Source organism: Haemaphysalis longicornis, unplaced genomic scaffold (genome assembly GCF_048455015.1).
Source record: "Haemaphysalis longicornis isolate Haplotype H1 unplaced genomic scaffold, Haemaphysalis longicornis Haplotype H1 scaffold_7, whole genome shotgun sequence".
In the NCBI taxonomy this organism is placed as follows: Eukaryota; Metazoa; Arthropoda; class Arachnida; order Ixodida; family Ixodidae; genus Haemaphysalis; species Haemaphysalis longicornis.
Window position 1 is genome coordinate 123,907,542 of NW_027526422.1, and position 12,785 is coordinate 123,920,326.

Below are 12,785 nucleotides of genomic sequence, written 5' to 3' on the forward strand. Positions count from 1 at the left end.
TACGGGTACTCCCATACGGGGCATAAACGTGGAGGCTCACTAAAATGGGTTAGCAATGTAAGGGAAGGTGATGGGTGTAACATAAACGGACAAGACGAGATCGGAGTTTGTCAGGGAGCAAACGCATATTAAGGACATTTTAGGATAAATTAAGAAGAAATGGTCGTTGGCGGGGCATCTGAACTGAAGGCAAGATAACAATTGGTCATTATGGGTAAAGTGACAGAAAGACAGATGTGCAGATGAGATCAAGAAGTTTGCGGGGATAAATTGGTCGCACTTGGCACAGGACCGAGATAATCGGAGATCCATGGGAGAGGCCTTTGCCGAGAAGTGTGCGTAGATTGGCTATGATGTTTATCATGATGAATGATATGAAAGTTTTGTGAGTTTTTCAACAATACATATCGCTATAAAATATGCCTACCTACCAGGAGCGCTTGCATCAGGACTTAAATATCAGTTTTTCGTTCTCTAACGGCAAAATTCCCAATCAATCAGAGAAGCCAATCGTAACTTACAAGTTCATAAACGTTTTCGCTTGAGGCGCTCTCGCATATTGTCCGCCACACTAAGCCCGACAGCACGACAGAGAGGGAGATGGTCTGTTATATTCAAAAAGTTCGTATGAAACGGTTCATCAAGGCTGCATGCACTCTATCACTCTATCTACCAATGAAGACCTGACATCTACGCTGCGTGTAGCCATTGACGCCATTCTATCAATCCAGTATCTACAACGATAGCGATACTCCACCAGAAATGCACAAATATTTTTACAGAAGGATTTGCTTGGCCATCCATCCCTCGACAATAAAAATTGCCTTTCAGTATTTCGCAAGTCTAGCTATTATGCGCTTGACTTTGTGTAACATTACGTGAATGGCTGAGGAATTCTTCATTTTAATGATGGTTATGGGGATCCCCGTATCACTTATGTCGTCATGGAGATGCCGTGGCCCTAGTGTCCATGACTTCTGGAGTTAAATTAGGTGTAGTGCACTAAAAGCGTTAGTCACGAGCATGGTACCAACAATATTAGATGAGGGAATAATTGATTAATTATTGCCTCCACCACGGCGTGCCTCATCGCGTGCTTTGTGTGGGTGCGTTCAGCCCTACAATCAACTTCAATAATAAATTTCACCAAACAGGATACCTCAGGTGTGCTTTATAAGGGCTACAGGACATGAAAATATATTTTCCTTGTTAATAAAGCTCCTAAGTGGCATAGTACGACAGTGAAGCCATTGGTACTCTGCGCACGGCCAATCGATGCAAACGACGTGCCCTGCGCATTTAAGAGGGTGGTCCGCGGACGTTGCAGTGCATATGGTGGTGTTTAGTTCTTATGAGAGCTTATGCAAGCTGACAAGAAAGAAGTGGACGTCTATTAATTCTAGAGCACGTATGTGCCATCATTCCCTCCACGGAGCACTATGCCACAGCACGCTCAGTATGCAATATGAGCAGTACAATGAGCAGCGCGAGGTAAACAAACTGCAGTCTCCTGTCACCTATTCCAACGACATAAATCCATTCAAAGAACCCTTTTTAAATGACGCATTCCGAATCAATTAACCTTTCTTCCATCAAATATTACAGTGATAAGCCTAAATGTGGCACAACATTACGCTCCCTGAGAAGGAAAACATGAGGGAAGCACTTGATATATTTATTGCGGACATACTGCTATATATTGTGAGAAATCTACCTGAAATGAAGAAAAATCAAAATTAAAATATCGGCGAGTGATCCACTAACTGATTCTGAATCACTTACTAAACCAAACAGTCCTCACAAAACTTGCGGCGCCTCCATTTAGTATCATCTTTATCATCATCATAATCAGATAACGACGTTTGTCGCAGCCCGTAATTAGGGCTCCGTTCCAGCTTCGAACCCAACTGCCCTTACGGCAACGACGTGAGAAACGGGCCGAGGGTGCCCTCCGAACCTTGCCCTATTTGAGTGGTGTGGGCCTCGTAATTGGACGAGGAGTTTGTCACCATCATGCCCCTCTTCCAGGAGTACGACTATGTCGCTATTCTCGGGTATAATGGAGACTACGGGAGACCCTGACCTCAAGTCTTCACTTTACCAGTACTCGCTAGCTCGCGACATCGTCAACATGCTGAAACTCGTAACTGGGCTTTCAGTTTCAGGGCGACGACGGCGTGCCAACACCATATTTCTATAAGCGGCAACTCAACTTCAAGATCAACTTCGAAGAGGAGGGCTATGCAGTTGATCCCGTCCTCCTTATAAAATCCGGGGTCCAGTTTCACACGGGCACCGATTAAGCAACGCGTTACGCTATCACACGTACGCCACCCCCACCAACTTCGCCACAGACGTAGCCGACTGCCTCCTACATGCCGTAATCTCGCACCACGTGGCGCCTTGTCAGATTCTTACGAACCATGGGAGCCACTTCATGCCGCAAATTATCAATTGCTTCCTTCTTTGCTGCTGTACCAAGCACAACTTTACCACCGCCTATCACCCATGCACAAACGGAAATATCAACGCTTTCACAAGACGCTTACGGATATGCTAGCCGTGTACGTGTGGCCGACCACCGGGACTGGGACGTACCACTATCCTACGTTTCTTTTGCTATACCTCTTCTCGCCTCGTCACTGCTGGCTACTATCCTTTTTTTAGCCTTTTTGGAACCTCCATGCTGTTGGGCACAGTGTTGCCTAACTCGGGGTCGTTGTCGGCCGAATATGTACGAGACGCCGTAGCACACGCTGTTTTGCCCTGCCAGGTTGCCCTCTGCGGGATGTCGACAGCGCAAACAACCCGGAGGGGGCGATAAGACCAGCACCATCGCGATGTGTCGTTGTCACCTTGCACTTTAGTACCCCTGTGGGCCCCATAGCGCCACTTGAGGTTGTTTGAAAAACAAGATCTGCTGTTTCACCGGCCCTTATTGCATCATACGCAAGGTAACTCCCATGACCTACGAAATTGCTCCGCTCACATCATCGTCGTCATCCCCTCATACAACGTCGCAACTTCTGCACGTCTCTCGTCTAAATCTGTATCACTCCCGCGACCCAAGCTGCCTCTCACGTTGGTCTGTCGTTTGCACCATGCCGGTGCTTTCGGCGCAGGAGGTAATGTCACGGGGTCCTGAACCTTGGGGTACAGTCAAAACACACGAATTCATAATGCTTGACCACGGAGTACACCACTCGCGTCGCACCGTACCAGAAACGTCAAATGTTGGGACATCACTTCATAAAACGGGCATGTCCTCGTTGTGCGTGTAAAGTATAGCGGCACTGGCGTGCTCTTCTTCCACACCCCGCTCGCGGGCACGCCTAAAGGATTAACAGGTGATTTCTTCGTTCCCACGGGAAAAACATCACATGAAATGTCGCTCCGGAGGTACTTTTCGCCGTACGGGAAAACCACCGCCCTAAACGTACCTCCAGGACAAACACAGAAAACACAAGCTCTTCGTTGCAAACATGTCTGCCTCATGCCAATTAGTCTACGCAGGCTACATCTGGAAACCGAGGCAGATAGAGCTTCGCCGCTGTAAAAACAAAAGCCCTGGCTGGGATCAAATCCGAAATTTTGATTACAGCCGCACAACACCCTACCCAGACAGTCAGCAGGTGGGGTTGGCCTTCCCCATAAGAATCGTATGCATGCGATGATCTTCTGCATTGGTGTCACTCGTCGTGGTGTTTTTTAAACATGGCTAATTGCTTCATGTAACTTAGGGATAACTTCGCTCTTGCTAAGGACACTTCTGGAGTATCGGAAGATCGAGGTTTACGTATGTCCGTTTGTACATTCGTACACACGTACATCCATTCAGGAGGGCGGTGACCTTCGTGAAGGCTTCACCTCCATGCATGTTATTTTAACAGCGGTATCCGCCGTTGTACCCGGCCGTTGGTTGCCCAATGCGAACAGGAAACCTCCAATTAGGAAGAAAAAAACGCTTCTGTTGGTTAAATTCGAATTGGAGTCCCTCGTGTTACGAAACCGGAGTTTATCTGATTCAGCTGTCATCACATTGCGAGAACAGGCCATTATTTCTTTAGGGTCATTCGTAGCGTTGTCTTAGGACTTGTAAACGGGTCGTAGCGGATGCTAACGGGGTTCAATATGGGAGATATGTGAAAGTCTGCGGACAAAACGACCTGGGCCGGCCAGTCATGGAGGTCATTCAGCCGCAATTTCGGAAGTCCATATGGGGTGCAAAAGCCCGGTCTCCTACGAAGAGAGGGCGCCTACAAGCGCGGCTGTTGCTCCAGCCTAGAAACGCTAGTGCAAAATGTCGCAATTCTTTTTGTAATATATATATATATATATATATATATATATATATATAGTTAAGAGAAAAGGTTCCTGGCTATGAGGTTAGCTGTACGATAGAGAAGTCAAACTGACAAACATAACAACATTTATTCTAATATATATATATATATATATATATATATATATATATATATAGTTAAGAGAAAAGGTTCCTGGCTATGAGGTTAGCTGTACGATAGAGAAGTCAAACTGACAAACATAACAACATTTATTCTAACGTTTCGACCGGGGGCCGGTCTTTTTCAAAGATCGGCCCCCGGTCGAAACGTTAGAATAAATGTTGTTGTTTTTCAGTTTGACTTCTCTATCGTACATATATATATATATATATATATATATATATATATATATATATATATATATATATAAATCTAGAGAAAGATAAACTCACAAAGCGCGCAGAAATAGTATAAGTAAAGAGTCGGATACACAGCAAGAACAATAACAAACAATGTTCACTTACGTGGCGGCAACGGGACTTGCCTTCATCAGAATAAAGTTACATGATTTTGCTGAAAAAATCAGCAAAATCATGTAACTTTACTCTGATGAAGGCAAGTCGCGTTGCCGCTACGTAAGTAACCATTGTTTGTTATTGTTCCTGCTGTGTATCCGACTCTTTACTTATACTATATACACATATATATATATATATATATATATATATATATATATATATATATATATATATATATATATATATATATATATATATATATATATATATATATATATAGCGAATCAGAAATGGGAAATGAGGGGCTCCGTGAAATGAGACAGAAAATAAGGGTTGGCCGTCGAGAAAACCTCGGAAAGCAAAGGGGTGGTTGTGGTGGGTCATAGAAAGAGATGAAGAATTTTTTGAGGCGAAAAGAAAGTGGGGAAAAAATGCCCGCCGGGTGGGATCCGAACCCACGACCTCCAGAATACTGGTCTGGTGCGATAACCACTACGCTGCCAGCGGGGCTGTTTCCCAGCACTTTCTCGGTATTTATGTTAAGGTATTTTTGTTTCCTGCACTTGGGGGTGGTAGCCAGCGCCACTCGGACTACTCGGGGTGAAGGAGACCTTCTTTTTAACCCCCGGGCCGTGACTCGAGTGTCTATGACATGTCGAGGGTGGTCAACCAGCGTTGAACCCTCTTAAGCTCCCTTTGGCACCAAGACTGCCAGAACAGAGGCCCTCGCTATGCATGTAGCGAATCAGAAATGGGAAATGAGGGGCTCCGTGAAATAAGACAGAAAATAAGGGTTGGCAGTCGAGAAAACCTCGGAAAGCAAAGGGGTGGTTGTGGTGGGTCATAGAAAAAGATGAAGAATTTTTTGAGTCGAAAAGAGAGTGGTGAAAAAATGCCCGCCGGGTGGGATCCGAACCCACGACCTCCACAATACCGGTGAAAAAATGCATTTTTTCACCACTTTCTTTGGCGTCTACAGGTAAGTTAATATCGAGGGTGGAACTCAGGTCTTTATTAAACAAAGTGAGTTGGGTGTCACATAAAAGAGCTTTATCAAAACTACGTTGGTTAGGGTAAAGAAATGTACTGAACGCAAAAACGTTGCAAGGTGGGAATAGATTGCGTGTTCCATTATTTGAGTCTACACTTGTGATAACAATGGGGCGATAATTACTTCGTGATAGTGAAAAACCTTTGTTCGGGAGAGGAACGATTCTACCAAGCTTCCAGTCTTCCGGCACAACTCCGCATGAACTGAACTGCTGAAATATGTACGAAAGAATAATGCTTGTTATTGAATTAGTGTTTTTCAGTATTTTGAAATTGACGCCGTCCATTCGCCGTATGACGTTAGTTTCAATTTGTGAATTATTTTTTCAGTGTCATTTAAATTCAATTTAATGTCCAGCATCAGAGAATAATCGAGGAATGGGGAGTCTGGAAGCCAGCCATAAGATTCAGGGGGTAAATGTTTTGCCCATTTTATTTGAAAAGAAAAAGAAACAAAGGTAGCGTAGTTTATGAGTTACTCCAGCACGTAAATGAGCATTTGTGAAACTTCTTACAGTGGTTATTTCCGGGACTTGGTGGGTGGTGTAATGCCGCTCGAGTTAGTTAATTTTGATCTAGGAATTTAAAACAACCAACTGTTCTTTTATACCAGCTACCTAGCACCGATAGACTTTACTAAAAACATAATCGTGACACCACTACTCCAGAATATCTAGCAGTTTTTTGCCCTGGATTTCTCCCTTCTGTGTCCTTAAAGTCACTGCTTAGCCACCCTTTTTGTACAAGTATAATTGTGTTATAATTATTCATACAGCTAAATGTTTCCAAACTTATGTTTCCAGAACGTTTAGATTGTTCTATTTCGATTAGCCTATTTGCTGGAGAAACGATCTCCCTGGCGTTAAGAAGGTACAAATGCACTACTTCGAATGGTATTCGACCGGATGCGGCTTTTTCACTTGAGGACAAGCGGATCCCAGTGAAATAGCTACATTCATTCAAGTATACTCTACGGTGCAGTGTGGGTTTATGATTCACAGAATAAAAGCGCAAAAAAACTGTACAGACAGTCTGAACAATTTGTTTTGTGTACCAACAGCACTCTTCCAGAAATGCATTTTGAGGGGTATCGGATAACTTGAAACCTCGCGTAAATACAAAAAATACAAATATCTAGAACTATATAGAACAACAAGGTCCCGAAGCAGCCATGCAAAACGTTTCAACTCTTCAGCTGCAAGCTTCGCGTACCAACTTTGATAAACAATGCCTCCCAAACCGCTTCTGCTTTATATTTCATGTTATATATAAGTAACATTTCGTGCAGAAAAGCGTTCCGCCAGAACCAAAGCATTACACCTGAGAAAGTGGTGCTATACTCTGGTGTTAACCATAAACGGAAACATAAAATTCACCATTTATTCAATTTGAAACTGGTTAATTGAAATGAAAGCGATACCTGTGCGCGAACTGCCTAACATGTCATCTTATTTTACCGCATAAACGGTACTGATGTCGGGATGCGCGTCTCGACATGACGCTACATGTTGCCGTGTCGTTGGCCACTGTCGTGCTCCAAACAACAATGTTGTGTACAGAAATATCACCGCAAAATCATGAAACACTCCTTACAAGTAGAACAATGTAATACCAAAGTGCGCTGTTCATTTATACAGTAACAGCTTTCGCGAAAATCGAACATGAGACAAATAACAACGTACATGTAAGTAAGCCACGTCTGGTAAAAACGCCAAGAAAAAACACCTACAGAGGAGTGGTCTGCATATTGTGAATGCGCGCACACGTGCGCCGCAATGAAATCTTCTTACAGGTATGCAGAAACCAGTAGGTAAGAGATATGTGGTCTAATCATTGTAGAACAGTTCTTTACGTAGTAGCGTAATGATGAAGTCACGATGCCGAAAGAAAAAAATGCCGGGAAGCTTGCGCTCACGCGCAAGACATGGCGAAGCTGTTGCAAGTGAGCGTTGCCGGACACATTCTTAGGTTCAGTGTAATTGTTTACTTGCATAGCTGCGGTGCTAGTAATCGTCGTCTTATGCATCGAAGAGGTCGTCGTCTTCATCCCGGCGAGTGGTGAATGCAACTTCTTGCTCAGCATTCTAGACTCTTACGAGTTCAACTGGCGAAGCTTGCATTAGTTCGCGCAAGGCATGAATTTGCTATACGTAGGCACTGAAGGACACATCACCGCCCTTTACGACAAGTTTGAAATTGTTTGCTTACATGTTTCTCGCTGCTTGCACTGTGCTTGTAGTAGTATTCCTGATATGAATCGATATCGTCGTGTTCTCCATATCAAGCATTACATGCACCGGACGGCTGGATGATTTGCTATAGCGTCTGCGCGAACCGGGGATTCGGCGGTCACCGCGAGGCAGGCACTCACGATGGCTCGGCGTTTTTGTCGTTCCTCGTGGCTTTTGTCAGTTTTTTTCGTAAGGCTTCTGTGCGCGCCGGGACCACTCAGTTGTCGACGGAAGGCACGTGTTCACGAGCTCAATGATTTTGGTGGTACTTTCTTCCCTCAACGCCGAACTGACGGCTTGTACAACAGTTCCGCTGTTAAAAACACATTACGGAAGTTCAAGCTCAATACATCCTCAAACACTACGCAATCTTGAAAAAAAACTTCTGTTTCGTTTTAGAGGTTCTTTATTTCATTTCCTGAGTTAGGATTTTTAAAGTGTAGCTGAGTACGCCGGTACTCGAGACCGCAATAATCTACTTGGCGGCTTTTCTAAGCCGCCGTTGCGCTATAAAAAATCACCATCCTCATTATCGTCACTCTAGTCGTCATCTTTCTCTACACTTTCCTGTGCTGCTTAGAATACGCGACCTCTATCAGTCACTGCCATAGCACATGTAGATCTGTAACAAAAGCACGTGCCTGAATGTTGTTATTACAATTAAAAACGAACGCTAAAAGTGCAGCAAATCTTCCTTGATGGAAAGCAAATTTGGATGAGGGATTTATTGTAGGCATTTGTTTGAGGAACATTTATCATTGCGAATGCATTAAGTAGGTCTTTTCTTAGCAAGAACGAAACATCATACCGTTAACCGTGCGGAAAAAGACTGAAGTAAAATATAATTTACCTTTTTTGAGACCATTCAAGCTTCTTCCGCTCGCGTGTACGTTAACTGCAGCGGCTGCAAGGTCGTGCCAAGTTACCCTGCTTTTAGCTTTACGACACGACATCGCTGTTTTTATGGTTATCCCTGCAACTAAACGCAGTGAGGTGTTTTAGTAAATCAGGAACGCAACGCAAGCATCATAAAGCTTGTCCCCCTTCTTAGTACGGAGTTCTTAAACAAGGATCTACCCACAATATTCGGGCAAATGCTACTAGCTGACACCTATTGATACAAACGAAGTGGTCTTATTTAGGTCGCGACTCCAACAAGGAGACTCCCTGACTCTTTTTCTGAAATGAGAACGAAGGCCCAACTTTATAACAAGGGAAGGCCATCCTTGACAGGTCTATTGAAAACTCGAGTAAGGCATACATCAATTTTGAAAAAGTACTTCTGATATTGGTATTTTTAGACACCCATTATTGGACATAAATGTTACATATAGCCTGTTTCTCGTTTAATAAATTAATGTGTTTAATTGCTTCAAGTAACGGCCATTTTAGACAATTAAACTGCCACGCAAACATTGGACGTTTGTTATGAAACGACATACCCCAAAGTTCTGACTGCCACGCAAGTCTCATTGCATACGGTTACGTGCCAGCGAGATGAATGAGAACATATCTAACTGATAAGGCAAAAAGAGTATACTTCGGAACCCCCATGTGAACATTACAGTTATGTTTTGTCGTCCACACTTTAAAAAAAGCCTATTTTTTTGCACTGTAACGCATGGACTAGTCCGGTTGGTAAAGATACTTATTCATGAAACTTTAAAAACTCAAGAAATATTTTTCTATGTTTTACGTTAACTGACATGATTTGCTTTTCGCTTCGCGCTGATTTTATTGCAAGAGAATTGGGTTTTGTATTGAGCCAAGCTAAGCGGCCACGAAACTAAAGGCATGTTACCATGCCTGTGATACATTCATAATTCCTTTGTTGAGAATCGTAATAGAACGAAGCTAGCTATTTGATTGTACGTGCTCTGAGGCGCAAGCCTCGTAATTAACACTCAAAAACTGTGCGTGCACACGGGGATGGCTACACCCTGAAATACCATGTATCATATTAAAGAAAAAGCAAAAGAACACACAACTAGGGGCCAAATCGCGCGTTCCCTAAACGTAAATCACTAACGTACGCCCGTTTTCACAAAGCTCTGCAGCAGTCCCTTTCAAGCCTAGCCGTTCCCCGCCGCGTAACGCCTTGATCTCGGCCGTCACGGTAGCCTGTCCTTATCTTTTCGCCGGAGAACACGTGGTACCGACTTATAGCCCAATAATGATTCTAGATTATTTCAACATTAGAAGTGTTTTAGTCTGTGGTCACTTTATTGTAATTTCCTGTCAGAAGTGACACTTGCTTGGATATCGTCGGGATGTATTCCACTAAATGTATGGAATAGTCGCAAACTTTTATATAAATCCTGTGATCGTGATCTTGCAATTATGGCTGCAACGTTTTTCTGGGAAATAAATTTTGCTCTTATTCTTTATACCTCAGACATTTCTGGCAACGTTATCTTAATACCGACCAACCTGAGTAATGCATATCCCAGCCCTTCCAACAGGGCTGGAGGGAGCTTGGAATGTCTCTCCCAAGATTACAGGAATATAGATTTCTCCTGTGACAGAATGGTTTCGCCTATGAACGACGTCATCTTTATCTCGCTGGGGCCCAGCTTCTATTATTGCAAGCAGCTTTCGTTCTCTGGTTCCCCAATGAACGACACGTACGCACCGGCGTTCGATATACCATCATCATTGAGCGGTACCGGATTTGTGCGGAAAGAGAATACCAATCGCTCTTTTGTTGTTGTCAATAAATATTTTATTCATTCATTTATTTTTGACTATTGCTAAAGATGAAGAGGTTTCCACCTGCAAGTGGCGAATCACTACAATTGCTTGCGCTTGTGCTTTGCATGGCATTATTTATTGTTTGTATTTTATACCTCTGGCTCTGTCTTTCTTCAATACGCCTTTTATTAAGGTTTTGGTATCCGCAGAGCGTAGCCCACTGGCATTTTTAGCTTGTTGCGTGGAATTCCGGCGGTTAGGTGACTCATGCAGCAAAGCTCTACCGGGAGGCAGTGGTTATTTATCTTGGCGTAAGTCTGGTCTTACCGGTCTGTCATCAGAGCCTTGTGGCTGTTTTTATTTCTTCAGGCATTCCTTGGTTAAGCACACAAACCTGCGGCTACGTCCCTGTGAGTGACGCTGCTTTCTTTTCTCGACGCTTTCTCCGTAGCTACAAACTGTGCAACAAATTGCAAGCTGTGTTGAACATTGTTTTGCTGTTCCAAGAAACGCTTACTAACCTCCCTTAAAGCAGTTCACAAACCGATGTATCAAGGAATGCTTCTTTAGCGAAAGTCTTGACTTAGCACATGCTTGCGAAACCCCGAAGCGCAACTGCGAAGTCCGCCACCGATTAAACTCCCTCTTGCTTCCACCAGTGAAATCACAACCACTTTGCGATACTAATAGGAACACGCTTGAAAATGAATTCTCTTTGTTAGCGTGTGGTCTTTCGAGCTTTTTTTTGCTCATCGGGTACTACTACGTATTTTAGCACCGTAAATCTTCTTTGGACCAACGTCGAAAATAGGTTGTCTGTTTCCTTTGACTGAGACGCATCACTCGCCGGTAGCGAGCTCTTAAAGCATAAACCGTACCAACAAAAGTCTCCGCTTACCTGCTCCTCAGAGCAAAAACATTTCCTGAAAAAAGAAATTACGCCGTGGCACCTGTTGGCTCACAGCAGCCCACCGAGTGGTTTCACGTTGCACTCATCTTCTAACTAGTGGCGTCATTTTTTTCTGGTCGCGGTGGTTCGCTTACATCCAACATGCCATTTGCTGCGTTCCCAAATGTAGTGAAATGGGTTTACTACCTCGGTTCTATGCGCACATTACGCAGAATGTTTTCAGAGTTGCAGTTGGCCAACCGCTCTAAGACCAGCAGACGTTCCGCCGTACGATTAGGACTGATTCCGGTACCTTTAGACCACGGCTGCCAGTGCAGGTTAGGCAACTGTGCTTCGCTACTCCTTCTCTGCTCTCCTAAAGATGCAGATTTTTGGAAGAGTATAATATTTTGAAACCGAAAAGTATGCAAATTGAAGAAAGTTTTGGATAGTTTTCCTTCTTGTGATTTTCAGTGGAAGCGTCCTGACGACTGTATTATGCGTAGAAGGGGCTACTTTCGTGCCTCTTTTTTCCAAACGCGAGCGATATGTGTAACCAATAAATATAGGCCCCAAATTTCTACATTCTCATGGTTAAAGTATCAGGGCACCATAACGCTGTCTAACTACAAAAAAATGTTTCTTGAGCACGATTTATTACGAGCCAAAACTTCAACTGCTGAATTTACATCAATGCAGTTTTCTTTGAGAAATATTTTCAGAGTTCGGAGAATGCAATAACAGCTATTCAACCATGACCAATCCAAAAAAAGAGCAACTTACCAAGTGCAAATACGAAGAGAAGACAAGGAAACCTCATTTCACCCGTTCTGAAACTTTTGTGAAAGAATCCCCACAATACGTGTTAACCAACCCCGAGCAAGTGAGCTTTTTATTTTGAAGGGAAAATATTTTCAAGCGCAACAATTTATTAGGCGTCATGCGACAACATACTCTAGATAAATGAAAGACGCAAGACATCCGAAGAATGCGTTTATTACAGCGCTTCTGAGAACATCTGTCAGGACATTCACCCATTTGGCTGCAAATATGCGTAAATATAATGCTTAGATACCACTTACCTGGGAGCGGCTCAAAGTACTTCAGTAACTGGCTTTTGTGT

At 43.5% G+C, this 12,785-nt stretch overlaps 1 non-coding gene across 1 annotated transcript; it reads right to left on the reverse strand.

Moving 5' to 3' along the window:
- Positions 1-5,235: 5,235 nt before the first annotated feature.
- On the reverse strand, positions 5,236-5,308 carry Trnat-agu (transfer RNA threonine (anticodon AGU)). The gene has a single exon. It is a non-coding gene; the product is annotated as a tRNA-Thr (tRNA).
- Between the last annotated feature and the right edge of the window lie 7,477 nt (positions 5,309-12,785).